This window comes from Lagopus muta, chromosome 9, assembly GCF_023343835.1.
Source record: "Lagopus muta isolate bLagMut1 chromosome 9, bLagMut1 primary, whole genome shotgun sequence".
Classification (NCBI taxonomy): Eukaryota; Metazoa; Chordata; class Aves; order Galliformes; family Phasianidae; genus Lagopus; species Lagopus muta.
This window is the reverse complement of record NC_064441.1, coordinates 7222892-7246109: the sequence shown is the minus strand read 5'-3', so window position 1 is coordinate 7246109 and position 23218 is coordinate 7222892. Positions and strand designations below refer to the sequence as shown.

At 40.6% G+C, this 23218-nt stretch overlaps 1 long non-coding RNA gene across 6 annotated transcripts in view; it reads right to left on the bottom strand.

Moving 5' to 3' along the window:
• LOC125697519 (uncharacterized) overlaps positions 1 to 23218 on the bottom strand; it is a 108790-nt gene that overhangs the window by 25633 nt on the left and 59939 nt on the right. For 3 of the 6 annotated variants that reach the window (XR_007378824.1, XR_007378825.1, XR_007378826.1), the window contains exon 3: positions 14550 to 14786. This is a non-coding gene — a long non-coding RNA (uncharacterized LOC125697519). Of the gene's footprint in view, positions 1 to 12356; positions 13516 to 13824; positions 14787 to 23218 lie in introns of those variants that run through there. The other 3 variants (XR_007378823.1, XR_007378822.1, XR_007378821.1) reach the window with 3 other exon arrangements.

The following is a 23218-nucleotide window of genomic DNA, read 5'->3' as shown; positions in this document are numbered from 1 at the left end:
GAAACAAGAGAGGACTTACCGTATTTATTCAGAGTTATTATATATTCACCATGTCTTCTTCTTAAGCCCTCTTTGTTCTTGAGTACATGTACTCTATCTACAGTAGCGATCCACAATATTTCTCTCAGGGGATTTTCACATGCGAAAATAGCAAGAGTTTGACATGTTGGACTGTTGGGTTTTAGTGCTGTTTTGTTTCTCCCTGTGAGAATTTGTACATACCAACTTGAGACAAAGAAGATTTTGTTATTTCTTCTATTGCAGCGGCACTAACAAGCTTGTGCCAGGGAGCAGAGCTCCACTGTGTAAAAGCACTGCTCACACACCTCAAGCAGCCATCACCTGCTGCTAAAGAGTTAAAAACTGTAATGTTGCTATTGATTAAATTGAGCACTGTCATTTTCACCTTAGAACTTTTTTCTTCAGGCATTTTCAAGTTAAGAGGGTATAAGGACAATCAATTTAGTCATCAGACTTACAGCACCCAGTTCCAGCATGGCTCATTTTTAGCAAGGTTTGTATTTCCCACCTATATAATACACAAAACCAGGCACGTACATTTTATATAATGAGAGATGCTCTCTTCTCTGCAAGACTTGTATTTCTTGGCAGAAACAGGGGTAAAGGAAAAAAGCTGCATTGTTCTGCAGCCTGCCATGCTAAGAAGTTGCCCTTGCTGGGAATGTTGGATATGTCATGAGAAATGTGCAAACTGGGCTCACTGAACACACCAGATCTTTTAAAATAAATTAAATGCCTTTTCCAGCAGAACACAATGGAAAGGTATGGATGGATCATTAAAAGCTAGAGCCTTTCGGAGATTCTCAGTGGTGATTTTTTCTTTCTGAAAACACCAGAAGAGATGACAGATCCTTTGCAGTGCAGAATGCTCCTGAAGCACCCTCTATTTCTGCAGATGTGATGGAGAAAGTGGGGGCATTCAGCACTGTGAAGACTGCTCATCACTTGCAACACTGTAAGCTGTTAAAGCCTTGCATTGCACACATGTCCAAATCTGTCCCTCAGAGTTCAGAGTGCCTCCAGCCTCCTGGATAGAAACCCATGAGTTGGTTTCCACTAGATTTCAGCACTTAACAATGCTAATCCAGCAAACCTTCAACGTGGGTCTGCACAGCAGCATGCTGAGGGAAGTGCAGCCCACATTGCTTTCCATCTAGGATGGAAACACCTTAACTGACGTTTTGTCACAACATGTCTACTTCGATGGCCTGCCCTGACATCCGTGCAATAACATATGCAAGAAACACCCTGAAGAGACAATGCCCAGAAAGGGGGAAAGGTGAGGAACAAGTGTGGGAACAACTGTTTCTCCTTTTCTTCTACATATCCTTATTTCCCATAAACCAGAAAGTTAGAAACTTCCTTTTTCTCCCCAGAAAAGACTTGCGTGGAGTAAGAAAGCCTGATACAAAGGGCAAGTCACTGACACAGAGCTGGGGTGGTGAGAAGCAGGGACTGATGCCCCTCTGGTCCTATGCTGGTTTGCATACTCTCACCTTACTTAACGGCAAAGAATGGCACAGATTATACAAGTACAGCTGCTTTTTTTTTTTTTTTTAAACCAGATTTGAGCCTGAACAGCCCAGAACAGGGCAGTGAGTGCAGGAGGTCCACCCATCTTTTGTTACTGTCTGTGCTCACAGATCTTTTCTTACTTTAAGTGAGATCACAAACCTGGGAAACTTTATTTCTCCCTCTCAGCTGAAAGGCTTTCTCCCATGGCTTTTTTCTAAGTTCTAAAAGCTCTAGTAATAAACTGATTTTCCCTTAAGAAATGCTGACATACCACTGTCTTGTGTCAATTTTCATGGGTCACCACGAAAACAAGATGGGTGGCATGAAATTAAAAGAGTTTCTGTTAAGCTTGCAGCCTTTGAAATCCTTTAGGTCTGAGAGATGGCAACCTTCTTCATTTCCCCAACTTTCACTTCTGAGCCACAATACATTGCCACACCGATAACCCTCCCTTCATCCTGCCATCTCCAGGGAAAGAAAAAGACTTCTCACCAACTCACAACTAGATACAGAAGTGCAACATAACAAGAAATAAAGTTAATCCTGAATAACAAGCATGAATTAGCTTTAATTGTACTTACTGTTCAAGACTGTTGTAGTTCAATTCAAATGCTGTGTCCTACCTCTATTAAGTTTAAACAAAAAAAAAGTAAACGGAGACAGTAGTAACAAATAGGTAAGAAATTCTTTTCAAAGTTCTTATTCTGCTAATTACTTTATTAAATATTATTTCATATCAAATTTCACAATATATATTCCCCACTGATATTTAATATTTCAGTAACAAAGCTCATTATCAACATGAAATACTAATGCTATGATTAGCACTCTGAGGTAACAAAGCATAACCTACTGTGATAATACCTAATAGCCTCTTAGATAAGATAAATCAGCCTGACAAAAGTAATATCCAACAGCAGCATATGAATTCAAAGTTACTTCCTCATAGTCTCTCCAAGGTCTGAGTTTTTCCCCCACATCCAGCTCAGAGGCAATGAAGCACCTCTGTGTAGTACAGTCTAACTTCTAAAATCAGTGAGTGGTTCTTAGAAAGTATATTTTTAATCACATAGCAATTATTTTATCACTTGGAAGTTCTTTGACACACTCAGCGCGCACTGTGCTATGGATGTAGCATGTCAGAAACAGCAGGATCTGGAATGGCACCGACTGACCATACAGCAATGAGGCTCACAAAACAAGAGATCTGGGAATGCTCTTGAGAGCCAAGCCATGTATTTTGGAGAACTGGTCGTGGATAATCAGGCTTTTCAGCAGAAACAAGCACATTTAATGAAATAACTCTGTGCATCTTCATGTACTTTTCTACTGCTCAAAATCCAAAATTTCAGCCAGAAATACCTCAGAGAAAAAGACTTAATCTTATTAAAAGTGACCGTAATGGCTACATAAAGCAGCGTGAACTACATTGTGTTCACTGGTGGATAATCAAAACAAAGCTGAGAAATCGTCTCCCATGATCATTTTCTAATCAGAAGTGCTGTGCTTGCACAATTGAAAAATTCTGTGGGAAACATTTAAATTTAACAGGAAAATCAAAATGATTTCCCTAGACAGAAAGTTTCTGTTAATCTCTCCTTAAATTGACAGAAGCCTTCCAGAGAAGAGAAAGCAAGAGAAGCAACAGGACGAATAGTGTGCCAGAAACAAGCTCCCCAGGTTTCCAATGCCCTTATCTTCCCCTTTCCTTGCCTCTCCCCTTTCCAGCTTTGTAAAATTCAGGATGGGACAGGGGCTTCTAGAAAGCCATCTAAGATGCCAAAACTCTTTTGTCGGCTCACTTAACAATTAGATTCTCCAATGAACCACCAGCCACCCACTCAGAATTACACATGTAAACAAGGCTTCTTCCCTCCCCTAACATTTAACCTTGATTCATCACATAAGCCATTTAAAAACCTATATTGCTTTCCATAGGAAAAGATGCGTAATTCCCAGTCAGTTGTAGGTAGAGAGCTGCCAGCTCCCCTGAAGCTGAACACCAGATTTAAGAAATCCAAACTGGTACGAAATCCACCTCAATGCTGGCAACATTTCAGAGGACTGCTCAGCATCTCCTGCTGTTTTACAGACAGTAGGATACCCACAGCACCATAGCTCCCGGAATCCTCTTTGCTACTCAGCAGCTGGCATCCAACAGAGCATCACAGAGTAAAGGATAGATGGGAGCAAGGAGCTGGCCAAGGAAGAGCTGGCAGCATCCAGTGGCCATAAAATGACACAACCAAGTTTCACTGCTTGAAGTTAGCTTGTTCTTCATCGTATCCCAACAGGGCTAGATGCACATCCAGCCATCGTATCCCATCCGCATCTTTCATGTCACTTACGTTACCCAAAGGAGCTCCACATCCTGCACACAGCACTGTCTGGAATTAACGGTCAACAGAATTATCTATGTTTAGGAGGAGGCCAGTCACAGGTGGTGTCCCCCAGAAGGTCAGTCGCAGTTCTCTTCAACATCTTTATCAGCAACCCAGACAGTGGGATTGAGAACACCCATAGCAAGTTTGCCGATAACACTAAGGTGAGTAATACAATTGATGCAATAAAAGGAAAGGATGCCCAGAGGAAACTGGACAGGCTTCTAAAGTGGGCCCACAAGAACCTGATGAGGTTCAACAAGGCCAAATGCAAGGCGTTGCACTTGGGTTGGGGCAATCCCAGATATGTATACAGACTGAGAGAACTCACTAAGAACACCCCCAGGGAGAAATAACTGGGGATCCTGGTGGAAGAAAAGCTGGACATGACCCAGTAGTGTGTTCTTATGCTCCAGAAGACCAGCAGCATCCTGGGCTGCATCAAAAGAGGGGTGAGGGAAATGATCATCCCCCTCTGTACTGTCCTCACAAAGCCATATCTGGAGGGCTGTATCCAGGCCTGCAGCCCCCTACACAAGTAGGACATGGAGCTGTTGGTGCAGGTCCAGAGGAGGTCCACAGAGATTACGAGAGAACTGGAACAGGTTTCCCACATAAGCTCAGGATGCCCCTCTCCCCAGAACACATTCAAAGCTAGGTTGGATAAGGCCCTAGGCAGCCTGATCTAGTGGGCGACAGCCCTGAAGTCCCTTGGCAAGGAGATTGGAACAAGATGATATTAAGGCCCATCCTAAGCCATTCTATGATTCCGTGAATTACAGTTCAATATTTTATTGGTCAATAACACAAATAAAAGATAGGTACGATGCAGCACGTTCTTCTTTGTAATCACTTGGAAATCAAAACACAGAGTAGGACTAAGCTCTCCTCTAAATACAACCAAGTGTTGGATTAGCGGGTAAAGTGAGAATCAGACTTTCAGAAACTATGGAGCATGCGTGAACAAGTAGATACACTCCCACGGCTTTGAGTGATAGAGGGTTTACCACTTCCTTTTGCTCTGTAATTTCATATTTTAAACATGAGAAAAATAAACCTTAAACACAAAGCATTTGCTTTTAAGCAAATCCTGCCTTAGTTCTGACTGCAAGCCCTTGAAATATCATATAACATGGTACCATTTATGGTAGGAGACCAAGAACCTCTCCTGCAACTTTAGTAAGTACCCAGGCTATCAGCGATTACTGTGTTCCTTAGCATTATCTACATGATTGACCAACTGATCCAAAAACAGAATAATTCAGTTAAAAAAAAAAAAAAAATAGAAAGATTGTTTGCTGCCATTCAGCTATTTGTAAGTAACCATGGGATTACATGCAATGAAAGAGAATGTAAACATAAAATGTCATTATGTATCACAACTCTGTTACGCACACATCGCATTACGTTACTGAGGTGCAGGAGCACACCAGTTCTTATAAGACCCAAAGGACAAATTTTTTGCTTGGTTATTCCAGTTACACACCCACGTACCTCTACCGAAAGCAACTGAATTACAGCAACGTACCAATGAAGTTTAAAAGAGAAAACACATTAAGAATGGGAATTCCAGTGCCTCAGGCAAACTGCTAATCAACTCCTGCATGGTATATAGTGACCTAACTCCTCTGTGATTAGTGCAGACAATTTAAACCAGCTGCCAATCTGCCCCTTGAAAATTAAGGACAGAAACATAAACATATTCTGGAAATCTTGGCATTGTCAGGCTAAATATGTACACATGCCTGATTCTTTTCTCTCAACCAGTTGAGGATGCAGCTTGTTAAGACTTTTTCCAACAAAATATATATGTTTAATTTATGTGATTAATTTCTGTGTTAATGAAGGTTGAAGGCCTGAGAAGGCTGAATGAATCTATTTATCCAGGGGCCAGATAAAAATTGCTGCTCAACTTGCCAGTCCGACCCTAACATGGAAAGGCCCAGCCTCATTGAGGATAGGAGGACAATTAAATTTTTATGCTCATTTAATCCACTGCCCTTTCAGAGCAAAGGCTGACAATTGTGCCCAATTTTTCCAAATGTTTGCTGTTACATAACCTTGACAAACCTACCAAATTCAATTTGTGCAGGGCCTGTTGACAAAAATCTGATCACAACAATATTGTGATGCTCTCTGGGGTTAAACTCTGGATTTAGAGGTTAGAAGAAAAGCCCAGCACTAGAGACCAGCACTTTATTAGTTCCTATCTGCAGCTACTAAATTCATATACTCTGTAGATCTAGTCTACATTTGCTTCAATATGGAAGGAAATGCTTTAAAAAGCTTTTTTGATTCTGAAGAGCTATTTATAAGCTTGAAATGTTGAAACTCTAATACTTAGAAAAATTGATTCTTTCAACAAGTAATTTCAATTTTTTTTTCCCCTTTTCATGCTCCAGTCCGTCACCTGGTCACTTCCTTTAAGTGAGATTTATTTAGGGTAGCTGTATTGTATTATCTGTGCTTCTGTGGTTTAGTGCAGAGCCAGTTTATCTTATTACTATTATGTTCTTCAACAGATGTTCATTTAAGTGTGACCTAGTCTATTATTCTAGGTGCCTCTTGCATCTCTATTGGGCATTTAAGAGTTGTAGAACTCTCTAATTTATTTAAGCAGGGCACTTTAAAGCAATATCTCAATAATTTTCATTGAGTTTAAGGAGCCCTTCTATGTTTTCAAAATGCTTGAAGTTTCTCTTCTCTTCCAAGTACTGCAAATATTTGAACAACAAATAAAAACGTTTAAGAAAAGAAAGTTAGACAGACAGAGAGGCAGTGAGAGCCACAGAGAGACAAGAGAAATGAGTGCGAGCAGGGTTTTCTTTTGTTTGTTTTGCATGGAAAACTCTAGCACAAAAGTCATCCCAGTAATTTGGTCAAAGTTAAAATCCGGCCATTCCCCCAAAAGAGCACTTTGTAATGTGTTTCCTTCAAATCTAGAAGCATCTCTTAAATGTAGAATTTTCAAATTACCTTCACTTATTCTTTGTGATTAATCAGAACAAATTAATGAGCACAAGGAAATACTTGCAAGTAATTTCACAGACACTTCAACCTTTTCTATATAATGCCACTAAGGGTGACAGATATTACCAGCTTGAAAGAGGACTCATTATAAACAGAAGACATAGTTCTGTGCTGGAAATAATGGGAAAATATGATAAATGGGTCTGATCTCATGTACACCAATGTCAGGGAAGAGATTTACACCAACATCACCAGGCATAGTGCAAATACTGTAATGCTGTGAAAACTCTCCCTCCACGGTTTTCCACATAGGAAAACACGGGCCTGTAAAAACCAAACTTAGAAAGATATTTAATCAAGATTTTAAAAAAGAAATGAGCAAATATGGAGCAGATTCTTAAAATAAACAAATAGATAAATGAACAGCATTCAGAGAAAGCCCAATGAGGACCAATGGCACAGTCTGAGGGAGTGAGCCAGGAAAGGCAGATAAGCCCCAGTGCACTCTCTCAGGCCAGTAAGGCATCACACAAGGCAACGCATGGAGTTCTGTCCAGATCATGCTACCCTTCTCCTTAGCACCAGTTAGCCCGGTTGGAATGCCCGGCAAGCTGTCAGTGCCTATGCTTCACACAGTTCTCTTTTGGCGCTGCTACATGCCTTCACAGCTTGTCCTTCAGCTCATGCAGTGCTCCTGAATGTTTGCTGTGCCCTCCACATTGAGGGCAGTAAGAACTGCCTTTGCAAGCTAACAAGACCCTAAGTAACTGGGCCAAAAACCTTCATGAGGATTCCTCTACTTTCCTTCCTTTCCCATATGCCAGGAATGTTCTTTGCCAGTGGGCAAACGTCAACTGTCTACTGACTTTTTTTTTCAGGATTTGGCTCGGCCTTTTTCTCAGCTTCTTATAATTTATTATCCACGATGAAAGAGAAACAAGTACATACTTTGATTTTACTTTTGGAAGGGGAATCCTAGGAGTGACAGCTCCCAGGACACCAAACACACCAGCTGTTCTTTTATTTTCCAGTTCGTCACAGTAATGATAGTCTCAGCGCTTGTTGCCAAGCCTCTTTGGAAAATATTTTAAAAATAAATATAGCACACATGAAAACATGCCAGAACAGCCTCCTTCTCATCAAAGATTCTCCAAGACAGAAGATGCTGTAGTGGGTAGTTGGGCTGCATTGTGGCAAAACAGAAAGCTTACTGATAATTACAGTGTTTGGCAAGCCAAGAAAAAATTATACTGCCTTACCAAACTAGAAGAACACAAAAACCCCTAATAGCTCCTGATTAGTTCCCTGGAAGTCAAAACCAAACAACCCTAATAATCTGATTTAAACTAAAAATATCTGGTTTAACCAGAGAAGATCATTAACTGTGATCCGTGAACCAACTACAAGAGTTGTTTGGGAAAATTAAACATTAGAATGTGTCTGAATAGCAAGTAGTAGACTCATGTCTGATTTTATAGGTTAAAACACTGTGCACAATATGTTGACTAAACAAAGTTTGCAGGTATTCATAACTTATACTACATTGGGCAAACTCTCAATCTTTTCTTTGAAAGACGCATCTCTGTACGTCTATGAAGGATTTCAGAACACAAATTTTAGTGTCCTCCTTTTCAGCCAGTCCCTGGGAATCCATCCATAACAGCCAGTCTATTACGCAGTCTATTACAGTCTAACTCCCTCAAATTTTAAATTTTCAAATGCATTTAAATCCTTTCTGGCCAGACTTCACATACTTGTGGTTATGAGTCCTTTCCTCATAAACAAACTCCTTCAAACTCAGGCTGTTTTCTGATGCATTGCTTCAATTTTGCTTAGATATTTTGCTGTCCTCCTGGACTTTCTTCTTTTTCTCAAGACATGAATGAAATCAGGCAAGCTCTCTGCAGCTCTCCTGAAGACTACAGTACTTCTACCATCAGACATTTCTAATCAAAAGGAAACAAGTTTAAAACTGCCTCCCTTACTCAGCAAGTGTTAATTCTCTGCAAGTATCCAACATCATATATGACTAGCAAATGTTTTTACCTGTATTTTGTATTTTCAAAGATTTTCTTCCACTTTACTGCTTTGCTGACAGCTGAAGGAACTACCATGTATAAAAACTAAAAGAAGAAATGTGCTGTTCCATTTGTTTGTGATACCATGAACTGACACGAGAATGCAGAGCCTTGAAATGCTCTCGACAGGTAAATGAAGGAGGAAATTTTCAATCGCACTGGACAGAGCACAGCTTGACCCAGACATAACAGCGGTTGGTCTCAGGTGACATGAATGGGTTAAGTTTATAAAGCACTTCATTTTCCACCCACAGCTATGGTACCCTGGGTAATTACTGCAGCTTAAGCTAGACCACACCTTAGATAAACCTGTAATGCTGGCATTTTCTGCAAACATTTTCTTCACTGCAAGCCGTGGCTTGCCTCTCACATATATTTGCTCTCTGGTTTTACCGTAGCTAGTTTGTACTGAGTTGAACCAACAAATCAGAATTTGTTGATTTAGTTCCATACTTCTTCAGTGTTTGCGTGACACAGCCGTACCAGTTATGCAGTAACTGCGGCTCAGGAGACCTGACAACTTGTTTTTTGCACTACCTGAAAAAGACTGGGGATGAAGGAAGATGAAGAAACAGCTTCACAGAGGATGGAACGCTCACTTTTTCTTAAAGGTGAAGGAGGCTAATTTGATTCACTAGAGTTAAGACAGCACATTAAGTTGTGGTGATAAATGAACATAATCCTGGCTCCCCAGTAAACGTTTTCAGCATACTTCAGAACTGCTGGTGTTAATTTGTCATTAAGCTCCACTGAAAGAAAACACTTTCGGGTACAGGCTGCAAAGGGTTCTGCAAACAGCAGTGACTACAGAGAACCTTAGTGAGCAGTTTGCCTCCAGTTGTTTACCTGGTCTGCCAGCCCTGCAGAACCAGCAGTGCAGGCAGGAACTTCTACTCAGGGCAGTTTTCAAATGAGCAGAGGTCTGCTGGCCTGTCCTCACCAACCCAGTTCGGCCTGGAGCAAATGTGTTCAGGATGATGCACAGAATCACCCTGTAGTTTCTGTCAGAGGGAAGACCACTTGTGGATGAAAAGCTCTTTCCTTGCAGGGCTAGACCTGGGAAAGGATCCGCCACAGCATCAAGCTTTCTACAGGTTGATGATAGATGCACTACACCATATTAATTGCAGAAACGATCACTGATCTGATAAGTAACTTTCTGAGTACATTCCAGAAAAGGAAAACAAGGTAATCCTTACACTACCTGACATTTGCCCTTCAAAATGAGGCTTTATGAGAGCTAGAAAAGTATATTAACAACTAAAGAAAGAAGATTAAGGATAAGATTTTTTAAAGCATCTAATATTGGTTAAATATTTCACTCTGATAGCAATTACTTCAATCAGAGCAAAATTCAGCTAATGGTGACCAAATCTGGGCATTCCTGCTTACACGTGGATAACTACAAGACCAAGTAATTTTTCTAGGATAACAGCCCTATCATTTATTTTTAATAAAGCTCACATCAAAAGGAGTAACTCATCATAGAATCATAAAATTGATCAGGTTGGAAAGATCATCCAAGTCCAACCACAACCAAACCATACTAACTTCGGTCACAAGGAGCTAAAAGCCAACCAAAGTCCATTTTCCACTATTTTGATCTTTCACGAAAATTTAACATTGAAGCAATCAGTCAAATCTCAGCGTGCTCAAAGGCAGAACGTGGATCATGTGTTTGGGGAAAAGAGTCTGAGCTCCTGAAGACTTTATATATAGTGTTGCACAAAATACAGACTTTCCAGTGCCATTGGTACTCAATGGCTTGCAGTGGATTTCAAGATGTGCAGTATTTGACATACCACAGTAAGTGCAAAAAGCATAACAAGAATAAACAACAGCCCTAATAGCAGGAATCAACTAGCTAAGACTGAATCAGTACATTAGATACCGTTGTGCAAACAAGACGATGCATCAGTGTTAAGCTGCAGGTATACGTGACACAGAGAAATCAGCGATACAGGTCTTAGCTGTCCTCTCTCCCCTCTGCTCACTCGTGCCCCTAGAACAACTACTAGCACATCAAGTTGCTAAGCAAAAGAAAAAAACTCACAACCAAACAAACTTCTGAAACAGTGGAGGTGGAAGAGACAGGTTCCTTGTGAACAGCACATTTTCCACAAGCATTAAACTTTCTATTTCTGACAATCCTTATTTCACTGTTTTAGTAACATGTATTGATTCAGTGGAATATCACTAAAGGACAAGAAAATGGGAACATCTCTGTCAGGAATGGATGATTCCTCTCTTTCAGGGAGACCACACGGGTTTTGCTTTCAGGCCTGGCAGACTGTGGAACGTTAAGATTTAAAGCCATGATATTTTCATCTCTAGAATAGCTATTCTAAGCTGCTTATGAACAGTTTAAACTGAGACTTCCTCACTCGGGCTGCAGCAAGCAACATTCATCACTCTGCAGGTGAAAGAATTTGAAAAGCACTTTTTTTTAAAAAGCTTTTGAACATTCTAAAAATGTTATTTTTCCACACGTATTGAGCAATAAAGGCTGTTAACATTACAAAAGGTTTTTCAACCCAGACTGAAAATTAAGATCAAAAAGCCTGTGAGTGGCTCCCAACTAATAGAACGCTACTAGAGTCATACTGCTATTTATTTTTAGGTGCACAGGTCTGCACATTCTCGGCTGCAGATTCAACAATGTAAAAAAAAAAAAAAAAAAAGAAACAGACTTGAATTCTTTCCAGTTTTCCATAGTGTATTAAAGTAACCTGGTTACTTTACTTATGAGCTACCTATTAAATTAGCCTTCAACTGGATAAATAGTCTTCTGAAATGGTGGTAATTCTGAATCCCAGCAATTTCATGTAGTATGCCACATGCACACTGTGTTCTTCAGGGAAAGAATTTGCATTTACACAGGCTATAATGGTGAAAAAACAGAAGCACATAACCCAGCAACTCTGTGCTGACTATATATCATAGCAAGATCACTAGAGTGTGTTGAAGAGTGTCCTATTATTGAATTGAAATGACTATGACTGTTCTATAATTAAGTTACGAGTATCTTGAACTCGTCAAGAAGCTTGAGATTTACTTTTTGAGATGACAAAACTAAGATTTCTAGAGTATTCTGAAAACCTTATATTTCCATCTCTGTCTTGCATCAGTAGTGATTGGACTGGACAACCTGAACAAAGGTTCTTGATGATATTTGTACGTACTATTCTTTCCCTCCCCCCAGTTAGCAAATCAGAGCAAAATCTGAAGCCAAAAAAAGTGACTGGCCAGCTCAAAAACAAGTAAGCAACTTCCAGTGATTCAAAGGTCCTCACAACTCGGATCCAGGGTGGGTTCCCAAAGCTGCTTGCTGAAGAATTGAGATGAGTAATTGAAGTGGTCAAAATAATTTCTACTTAATCTACATAATTCTTTATGGAAAATAAAAGTTGTACTGGAAGATAGCTGCCCAACACATCCCAGTATTTTGCAGGGAAGTGAAACAAGGAAAACCAGCATATTTAAGATCGCTCATCCTTCGACTTTTAGCTGAAGGCATCTCTTGGAAGCCTCCGAAACACACACCATATACACAGAGCCCTACGTGCCCCAATAAGGAACTATGGGCATACTGTGATGTCTAAAAGTGCTTGGCCTCCCCAGTCCTTTAATCCTCAGACAGCGATTCTCTGAGTAAAACTGAACGGCCACAGTACAGAACATCAGCATTTTCTCAATAGCATACAACATACCAGGCTCTAGTCACATTCACAATGTGGTCTAAGGGTATTAACTTCATCAGTCTGCTCCTGCTGATGCCTTTGCATTCTCTAAGGCTGGAGATGCAGTCATTGTTGATGAATCAAGGAGCTTGCTTTGAATTTTCACATGCTAAAAGGAGGAAAATCAATCTTAAATTCAATGCTCTCTCCCTCATCTCCTTCCAAATGGAAAAAACTGCTCCCGAAGGTCACGACAGCACTACCCTCCGAATCTTACAAGAAAGACATTAGAGCAGAACATGATCCTGCACTCCGTCATTACTGGGGGATATTGGAAAGAGGACAAAGGAACGTGCACACATAAGTGGAGAGTGGGCTCTTTTCTTGTATTGGCCACATTCAACTTGTTTGTTCAAGAAAAAAAAAAAAAGAGTGGAACAAGACATGCATGCCTGATGCTGTTAGTGCTTAATACACTGGAAAAATTGTTTAGGAACAGTTCATCCTTAAAATTATGCTGCAAAACCAATCATTGAGATCTTAGCTTAGTTGTTGCATACATGTTGCTTGTAGTCCATTATATTTGAACGTGCTTATTTTTCTTGTGGTTTTAGCTTGACTTTTGTTCTTTTGATCTGGAAGAGTCACTTAAGTTTTCATCCCTTTAATTGTGCTGCTGGACCACTATTCTTGCAGTTTGGGCTAGTGACACTGCATATCTATTATTACTATTATCTTGAGATGATTAAATGTTTGGGTGCCCTTCCCATGAGGAACAGAGCTACTCCACCGAGGTCTTCTCATGGCTCAAACCTGCTTCCCACTGAGTATGTTTTGCACTTAACATCTCAATTCTCAAACTGCATTGGACTGAAAAGAAAGCAGAAACATTAGAAAGCAGTATGCCCAGCACACCACCCTCTACTAGACCTGACACAGTTACTATATGAATATATTTTATATCCTTAGCTGGGAGAGCAGAGAAAATCTGCAGTCTAAACAGTATTCTGTCTTTCAGTTGAATGGTTGCACTGGGGAATGTCACAGTTTCCCTATTCTTATGCTCTTCTCCACACATATGTATATGTGGAAGAAGTACACATTTATGAAGCATGTCTGAGAATTTTAATATACTTCAAACAAGATATTTAAATAAAGGAGACCATCACCAGCACTCGCATTTTCTTAAAAGTCCAATTTTAAACATAGTTCAAAATCTTCTACTTGAAAGTTCCTACTTTATTTACTCTGATGACTCCAAAATAGAAGCAGTACATGAAAATCCAAAAATACTCGATGTTGACGTTCTGCATACCAAAGAACACTAGCCTGGAGTGAAACTGGGCCATGAGCTCCAGCTTAGTACAGGCAGCTGTATTCCAATGCCATCCCACCATTATCATCGTATATTTCTCACTCTGAGGGTAACAAAACTTCCTATTTCCAGACTAAATTTATTCATGGCCAGTGCTCCAAAAAGAAATGAAATAAACTATTGTGCTGTGACTTATGCCTTTTGTATTACTTAGATTATAGAAACAATGAAAGATGTCATAAATGTCATCTGGATTTATTTTGGTCTGCTGCTGAACTACATTCAATGGTTGATTCGTCTAATTTAAGTTTGAAGCGCCTGTTAATTCATGTCTAGATTGCAGCTGAGCAGGAGCCAAAGTTCATTCTTCAGTTTTTCTGCAAAATTTCAATCAAGCAAAACACTTAGCATATTTCTATTATTTTCATTTTGCAAGCAACTAAGTACCAGTGCTGAGAAATCTATGTCAGCACATGCAAGCTCGTGTAAAAAGCCAGGAAACTCAGAGAAGTTCTAGGCTGACATCTGGCAACCCCCATCTGTGCATAAGACAGATTCAGTTCAAGATACTTCATACTAATTCACAAACCTGAGACACAGCTGGTACAGGCTTTATAGCTGCTCTGAACCAATCTGCAGTCACATCAGCACCATGTACTATCTTCTGAGCTCCCTCCAGCAGCCTGGTGCTTCTTGGTGGCTAAGAGCACTGGCAAGTTGGACAGATTTGTGTCAAATGACAGCAGCACTTCCAAAGCCATCAGCTATAACGGCGCTCAACACAACACCTGGACTGAGTGACTGGCACACGTATCAGCTTAAGTACCTAAAAAAACCCAGAAAAATGTGTCTCAGTACCTTGCAATACACGTGCTAGATCTGCAAATAAAAAGGCAATTCTTTTCTGCATAGTCTGCATAAGCAGACATGCCTAAGTATATACAACAACTGAGAGGAAAAAACAGTAAAAGCTCAGGAAAGTTAGGCTACAAATAGGAAAACATATTGGGTTTCCTTGATTGGAAGAAGGAAAAAAGGCAGAAAACCAGGACTTTTAAAGACTAGTATGATAAAATAGCTGAAGTTGCACGGTTTTCATACTTCATGCTCTCTTTTACCAGGATGCTTATGAAAGGAAGATTGTCAGCAGGGCTCAGTCATCCATCTGTTCCCACCAATGCCAGAGTTAAAACCTCCCAGAGCAGCTATGCAATCAGTCAGCAAATTCAGAAGTCATTCAGATGATATAAAGCATAGAGAGTTCAGTTTGGTCAGGCACAGTAGTGATACTATACTGTGAACAACAAATTCCCAGCTGCATGGGCTCTGGTCATCAACTCAAGTGAAGTTAGGGAGCCTAAAGATTGGTGTATTTTCTAAGAAACAACAACTCTGCATTGCCACACGCTGAACTTGTACCAGGTCATCTACATAACTGCTTCAAAGATAACCCTCATCCCCAGAGAAGTCTATTCTTTGCCATACATAAATTAAACATCAGGATTTCCTTTCAGTCCATCTTTATGGAACAGACATACGTGAGGACTGTGTCAATGCTATGGTTCCCCCACATTGCATCTGCCCTGTTTAACTGAGGCATACAGAGTTGAATTCAGACAAAAGAGAATGAACACTGAAAACACAGAAAGGAAGATAGCAGCTGGTCAGGTACCCTACCTCTCCTTGCCCCTCATATTCCTCAGGCAAGGTGAGAGCCATCACTGTAGGAGAAAAGCATTTTTTCCCCACTAGGACTCTTACCTTTACTTGGGAGCTGATTATTTTATTCTGCCTTTGTATCTGGGCTCAGAATTGTGCCCCAAGCCAACAGGGAAGCTGCAAATAGAATGCTTTTTCTACTCTTACAGGTACAGAGCTCTTGTCATTTGTTACCCTCTAAATTATCTACAATTATTTTGTTTAGCAGGCTAATATGGAAACTCTGCTTAATATGACAGAAAGAGCAATTTAACTGAGTTGTGCTTTGTATCGCGCGTTAGCAATCAGCACATTAATAAGTCTAGAAGATTGATATCAGTTTGAAAGGCAAAACCTACACAAAACAATTAATTAAGAAAGTTAAAACAAATGAACTGCTCGGGATAGAACTGGATCCATGAGACGAGATGGTAAAAGCCCAGAAGGAAATACTCTAATTGAAAACTGGCAGTAGAAGGCACGCAGTACAGTTAAACATTATCTTATCAGAAAATTAGCAAAATGTAATTTTTTTTATTGGATTTTTACAGATGTTATTTTTAACCACATCAAAAAACCCCACCTCATGGCTATTGGCACAAATTGTCGTAATTGCTATAATTTGAAGTCTGAGCAGTGGAGTGACTGCTCAGATAACTATCTCGTCCTCCTTATGCTGTATTAGGAAAGCAGCCAGGAGACATATCGTCTCATGGCTTTTTGTACTAGGTTTGGACTTCATTTGTGCCTTATTATCCAATCTTATTCTTGAGAATACTAAAGAATAAATTCTTTTCCCCTACCTGAAACACTGGAGAAAAATCAGGAGGTTAACAGTAAGAAACGTAAAGTCAACTTTAATTAACATACCAATTACCTCCCATTTGCAAGCAAATTGTTTTTATTTCCCTCCATATCTTCCCTGGGGAAGTTGTTCTGTTGTTGTTTTGTTGTGGGTTTTTTTTGTTTTGTTTTGTTTTTTTAATACTTGGTCATTGACTCAAGGAAGAAGCAGCAAGATCTGTGCTCCCAAATTGAGAGAAAACCAAAAGAGAAATAGCTACCACTGTAGCCTGCATTTCCAGAACCCCATGCAGTGGGGTTGGCAACACTTTCCAGCCTTGCAGATTGGTGTGAAAGTGTTTCACAAGTCACAAATTTCAAGTAGTGTGAAATTAGATACCTATTTTGATTGATCTTTCCAATGTTCCCAAATCTCTAAAACAAAACACACTGAAGACTGTTTTCTTCTGTAAAAAGGCTGTGTGGGAACATTGAAGTGAAGCTAAGTAACCTGTAAGAGGGCGGGGGGGGGGGGGGGGGGGGCACTACACAAATAGAAAAATTGTTTTTACACAACATAAACTGCACAGCATTTTGATAACTTGCAGCCAAAACACACTTTGGGCTGTCGTCCCACCAGCTCCCAAGAAAACCAAACAAGGGTAGAAGTTATCAGAACTTGGATGAAGGACTTTCCAAGGAAAATCTTAAGATACTTAAGAAACATTGCCAGTAAATCAGTATCAGTAAGTGACCTTCATCCTGTAAGTCAGGAGCAGCGCAGTCTCTCCCCTGCAGAATCAGGATGATGACAGAGCTGCTGTTTTTAGTGGACAAATAGCAAAGCACAGGTACACAGATCCTACAAAGTGGCGGCCTCTAGAAGAACTAACAATTTTTCTAGACTAGAGATCTCGCCCTGAGGACAAGAAATAGGCATCACTGTGAGCAACACCTTGTTATTTTTACAAGGTAACGTGCAGGAAGAGGAGCTGTTAATTGGGGGCGATGAAGAAAAAGACTGCAATGAAAACAGCTCCAGGTCAATGTTGTCATCTGCTGTCAGGGTCACCCCAAGTCATTGCCTTGACCTGTAATTTCAGCTGTATGCATCATTCTGGTTTTCCCTTCTGTCCTACAATTTTGATCAGCAAATCCTTCACCATTCTTTGCTTTTGAGTGACTTGCTTTTATGCTTATACCACTGTTATACCACTATACCAGCAACACCACTGTTTTCCAAAACAGTGTGGTAGAACAAGAATAAGTTCTCTTGCGTAAAGCCTGCTTTATTACTTAACTCCCTTGTTAGAGAAGCAGAGACAACCCCTTACAATAAATTATATTGCAAATTAGTAGCTGTACATTAGTTTATGATAAACTATTCAGACACAAGTAAAATAGACTGAAACAAGTATGAAAGATATTTTTCTTCCTGGATGATTGATTATGTTGCACATTTGATATGCACAGTACCATTCTAGAAGAACATGTTTCATAAACAAGCACAAAAGCATTCAAAGGTACTTTCAGCAGTTATGAAAGTCCTCTGCACCCCTTGGCCACTCCTTTCGGTAGCTGGGATCAAACAGATACAAGATGGTAAATCAGAAGAAGTACACCAGTTGTGATTCATACTGCACTGCTCTAACGTAACAAAGATACAGAAGATGAACCGAAACACAATTCACTGCCCATCGAGGCTACTCATAGGCAATTCTGTAACTTCACTATGCACTAAGCTATAGGGGTCATATGTTCAGCAGATCTGATATCCAAGAGGTCCTGTCAACATCCCACAGGTGTGCACGGGAGTGCAGCATATGAAAGGAAAGCAATTATGTGGGTGGGTACACATACAAAACTGTTTTCTAAATCCTGGATCAATTCATTCCACACACCTGCACTCATTTCACTTTGAGGAATTAGACAAAGGGGAAGTGGAAAAAATCTCTTTTAAAAATACTCGAGCATGAACGCCGCACTTTGGCTGGCACTATCCTCAAAGCACTTCATCTCTCCCAAGGACCTGCTCTGCAGAGCTCTCTTCAGCCAGCACTGGTGAGTCCAACCCAGGCCTCCTGGGGTCAATATCAGAGTTTCTGTTGATTCCAACAGCGTTGGAGGGTACCGTGCTTATGGGCAGGAGGGAGGAAGCTGCGAGCAGAAACAAGTGGAGAGCACTCTCCATGTGCCCCACACCCCTTCCAGTTTAATTGACAGGAGGGATTTTCTTGGGGATTTTAACTTGAAAAACAAGCAATAAGCTACAATCCCACCATTGTTCTGGTCACTTTACTCACATGTTACAGGCCTTTATTTTATTCTGTCTGTTTTTGTCCTCTCAGTTTACGCTCAGAGGTAGGGACCTGTGTATGCATCTCCTGCTTTTGGAGTGTTTCCACAATGCAAAGGAAAGGGTATAGTAGAAGGAAGTTAAGTGTGACTAAGTGACATTATACCAGACCAGCAGATGGGAATAAAAGTTTTAGTGGGGTCTCTAGGGTCTCAGAGGGTACAAACTATAGAGTCAATTTGTGTGTAGAAGGAGGGGAGGGACAGAAGCCCTACCACTGTTTATATTGTATCACACTACATCTGTGAAATACATGCTTAGAGATAAATATCAAGCAAACACAGGTGATTGTGGCATTAAACCAGCTCACACCTGGTGGATCAGGAATGCAAAACACAATCTCCTCCTAAGTGCAGCAAAATTGCTGCAAAGAAATTGGATTAGCCTACTTTGCTCAGGAATACTTAAATTTTCTCCATACTTCTCCAATTTCTCATTAGTATTTTAAGGCCCGCTTTGCTCAGTCCAAGTGCCCTTTCTTGGTTTGCAAATAAAGGACTATAACCTGTAGTCCTTGCCCTGAATGACAGCATTTGGACCTTAAGCTGCAATATATCATTTCTAGGCTAAATTTGTCCCTGCTATCAGAAAGTGTAAGTCCAGTGATTTTAATGAAACATTATAGTTACTGGCTATTATCATTAAAGGTCAGTAAATAAATGTTATGATTGTTAAACACTGCTATATTAGTGTCCAGATATTAGGGTTTTTTGACCTCAGCACTTGGAATCCTGGAATACAGAGGGTTTAATATGCAAATAAGAAATAGGAATCTGTATCTCACAAGCTTACAGGAGAGCTAAGAAGATGAAGTCTGAGTGAAACTTAAAAACTCATAAAGCAAAGCAGTATTCACAGCAGATCAAAGGCATCCATGGGATCATGAGACGCTATTTCTGCATGCATTTTTCTACTGCCCTCTCCCCCATACTCTCCATCCATATACTCAGCTGCCCCCTAGTAGTTCCCAATGCTTTAGGTGCCCAAGGCAAACAGCAGATGTGTTCCCATTCGCTCCCAATATAGTCATATCCATTGTAGTTAAGAGCTCTGCTGGATTCTATCGTGTATTATAAAGCCCAAAGCTCAACCACGCCGTCAGCTACCTGGTTTCAACAGACGCTGAGATGACAAAGCAAAGTTTTATTATTCACCTTACCCAGAAAATTCTTGAAGTGGGCATGATTTTTCACTGACTTAGAAAGAAGTTTTCTAAAGGCTTTATTATAAAGATACTTATATAAATACACATGTATGTATCTACAGAAAAGTCCCTGCCACATTCCAAAACTTCATCCTCATGAAAAAAAAACAAGAGCAACCTACTTCACAAACCCTAAACAACTTGAGCCACCTGGGGGAACGGAGCCACAGCACTTAACTTTTTCCCTTTTGCACCTCCTTCAGGCTCTTTCTAGTTGCATCTGCTCCAGCTCAGAGTGCTCTACTATCCCCAGGATTAGCAGAAATCTCTGTGGATCACTCACACCTGCAATTCTGACTAACCCCATTCCACTTTGTGCAATCAGCCATACTCCAGTCAGGCCATCAGCTCCCAAACTGACAGGCAAACAGAGCCCCACCTGACAGGTCAGCCCAGACACCTGCACAGGGGCTGGAGCAGGCAGGAGTGTGGAGAAGGAGGGAGGAAGGGAAGAGGGGGAATTACACAATGAAAAATCTGGGTTGATGCTCAGAAGAGAAGTTTTATGTGCTACCCACGAGCACGCTACAAACGCTTGACCACAAAACCTGCACTGCTACAGAACTCCTACTGAAGCTGTTGCCTGTTGCTACAACTGGAAAGATTAATGCAGGAGAAGGGCGATACAGGAGTGCAACAGCAAAGGGACCGGCATGGATGGAATGGTGTTACAAAGGAAAAGTGCTCACCCGTCTCCAAAGATCTAGGCTCGCAGGAAAGACTCCACGAGGGCAGGATCTCCTTCCCCAGTGACAGTCAGCCCTTCAATGAGGTCTAAGAGAGGTGCAGCCAGGCTCCACCCCTTCCTGTCACACAGCTGAATTGCCTTCACCTGTGCTTCCAGGGCTGACCGGTCCTTTCCCCAGGTGCTCTATCAGTGGTTCGGGCCATGACTCAACAGTTACCATGCACCTATTCAAGCGAGTCCCATTGGGAAGATAAAGTTTAGAAAAAAAAATACAGTTTGAGAACAAGAGGTCAAAGCTTTTAGTTGCTGCTTGGAGAATCTAAATTTAATTTACTACCAAATATCCATCACCAAAACGCGGGGAAAGATTGGTGAAACTGCACCATTTTTTCATAAATGAATCCTAGCTAAATTAAGCCTGTTAATTAATATACGCCTATTGATGTCCAGAAGAGTGTCACAAAAACAATCCACAGGATTGAACACCTCCCCTGTGAGGACAGGCTGAGAGAGCTGAGGCTGTTCAGCCTGCAGAAGTGAAGGCTCCAAGGAGACCTGGGACAGTGGCATTTGAATATCTAAAGATGGGCCATGAAAAAGGAGACTGACTCTTTAGCAGGGTTTGTTGTGATAAGACAAGAGGAAATAGTTTCAAAATAAAAGAGCAGAGATTTAGACTGAATATAAGGAAAAAAGGGGGGTGGGGGGAGGGAGGAGGTTTTTTTGTTTGTTTGTTTTTGTTTTGTTTCTTTTGTTTTTTAAAGGAGCATAGTGATGTACTGCAATAGGTTGCCCAGAGGGGTGATGGATCCCCACCCCAGGAAGCATTCAAGGCTGGCTGGAGCTCTGAGCAACCTGATCTAGCTAGCTGTAGGGGTCCCTGCTCATCGCAGGGGAGTTGGGCTAGATGACTTCCAAAGGTCTGATTCCTTTTTGTTTCAAATATATGTATGAAATTAAAACAAACACTGTCATTCCCCTATGGTTTATATCTCTGCTAGATAGCTGCCTATAACTGAACATGGAGAGCATCCTAGAATCTCTAACTAAATATGATCAGTAAGGTATATTTATGCTTCAGTGAATATTGTTAACAAAAGAGCACACAAAGCCACATATGGTGCATTTATTACTGTTCTCTGTAGCTATATACGTACCTAACAAGAGTGCTCCTGTGAGGGCATTCACAACTCTTACACAAGTGTCACCATGCAGAGTCCATCATTAATGCATGTTGAAGAAATAACAGAATTGTTTAAAATATGTGGGCAAGAGGATGTCTTTGTCAGAACCAACTACTGACCCCTACTAATTTCCTGTACTGAAGTTTCAGGTTAATTTGCTGTACTGGGGAAAGACCATGAGCATGCTCTCTTACAAGGGATTCTGTACCTCACAACTAAGCAGCCTTACATTGCACCAGCCAAAGCATTTATCCTTGTAGCAGTACTAAGGTGGCCAGATCATCCAACATCTTTGCTAGAAGCACGTACATGTCATCAGTAATTCAAGTTAATAACTCAAGTGATCAAAAATAATCAACATCATGGTTCCCATGTATGCAGTGCATCATATAACCTAAAGGAACACATGAAGGACTCTCTTCCCACCTCCAAGGAGCACTGGGTTACCAGAGATGGCTGGTTGTGTTGGCCCCCGACCCAGCACAGATCTGTTGCCACTCTCCTCTGCTTAGTGAATTTTGTTCCTACAATTAGTCACGAGTAGGAATCACACAATTTGAATGCAACTAATTCACAGTTATATTTTAAAATTTCTGTATACCTAGTAGGATATTGACAATTGCTGCTGAATCTTGAATATTACTTCACAGTTAAAATTAAAGTAAGAAACAATTAGCATCATCCCACTTTGTAACAGAGTATTTTATCAGTGAAGTAAAATGCAGAGCATAATTATATGGCTATATCCGCAGATTACACACTGCATCGAAAGTCAAATCATGTCACGTTAACCATCAAGTTATCCTGAGATTGTTCAGTGATAAGTGAGAAAGAATTTGGTCTCTGTGCAGTCTCTCTGCTGGGTGCACATTTCCCAGCTGTTACCCTCCTGACTTGCTTACCTGCCAAGGACTCCTTCAAGCTTATCAATCAAACCAGAGAACAGAAAGCCTAGCCTGACATCTGACTTCAGCTAACAGGAAGCAAGCGGTAGCCCTCTGCTGTCTAGTCCCTTTCTACTTATCCCCTTATGTAGGAAATGAACCAGCACCTTGCAGAAAAATAACGAGTGGAGCTGATACACTAAGGTCAAACAGACCTGACAGATCCTTTATGGGGAATAAAAAAAGAAAAACGAATAAATAAAAATACACCAACAAGAACCCCATATTTACTCTTACAGCAAGTCACCCCTATGGAGTCAACATCCTCTTACCAAGAATTAGCACAGAATAGAAGTTATTGGTTATCCTGGGTTTTCAGACTAGAGAAATAAGAATCAAACTTCATAAAGGCTTTCATTAGAGGTGCAGAGAACATTAAATCAGATGTTTGTGCTTTTGAA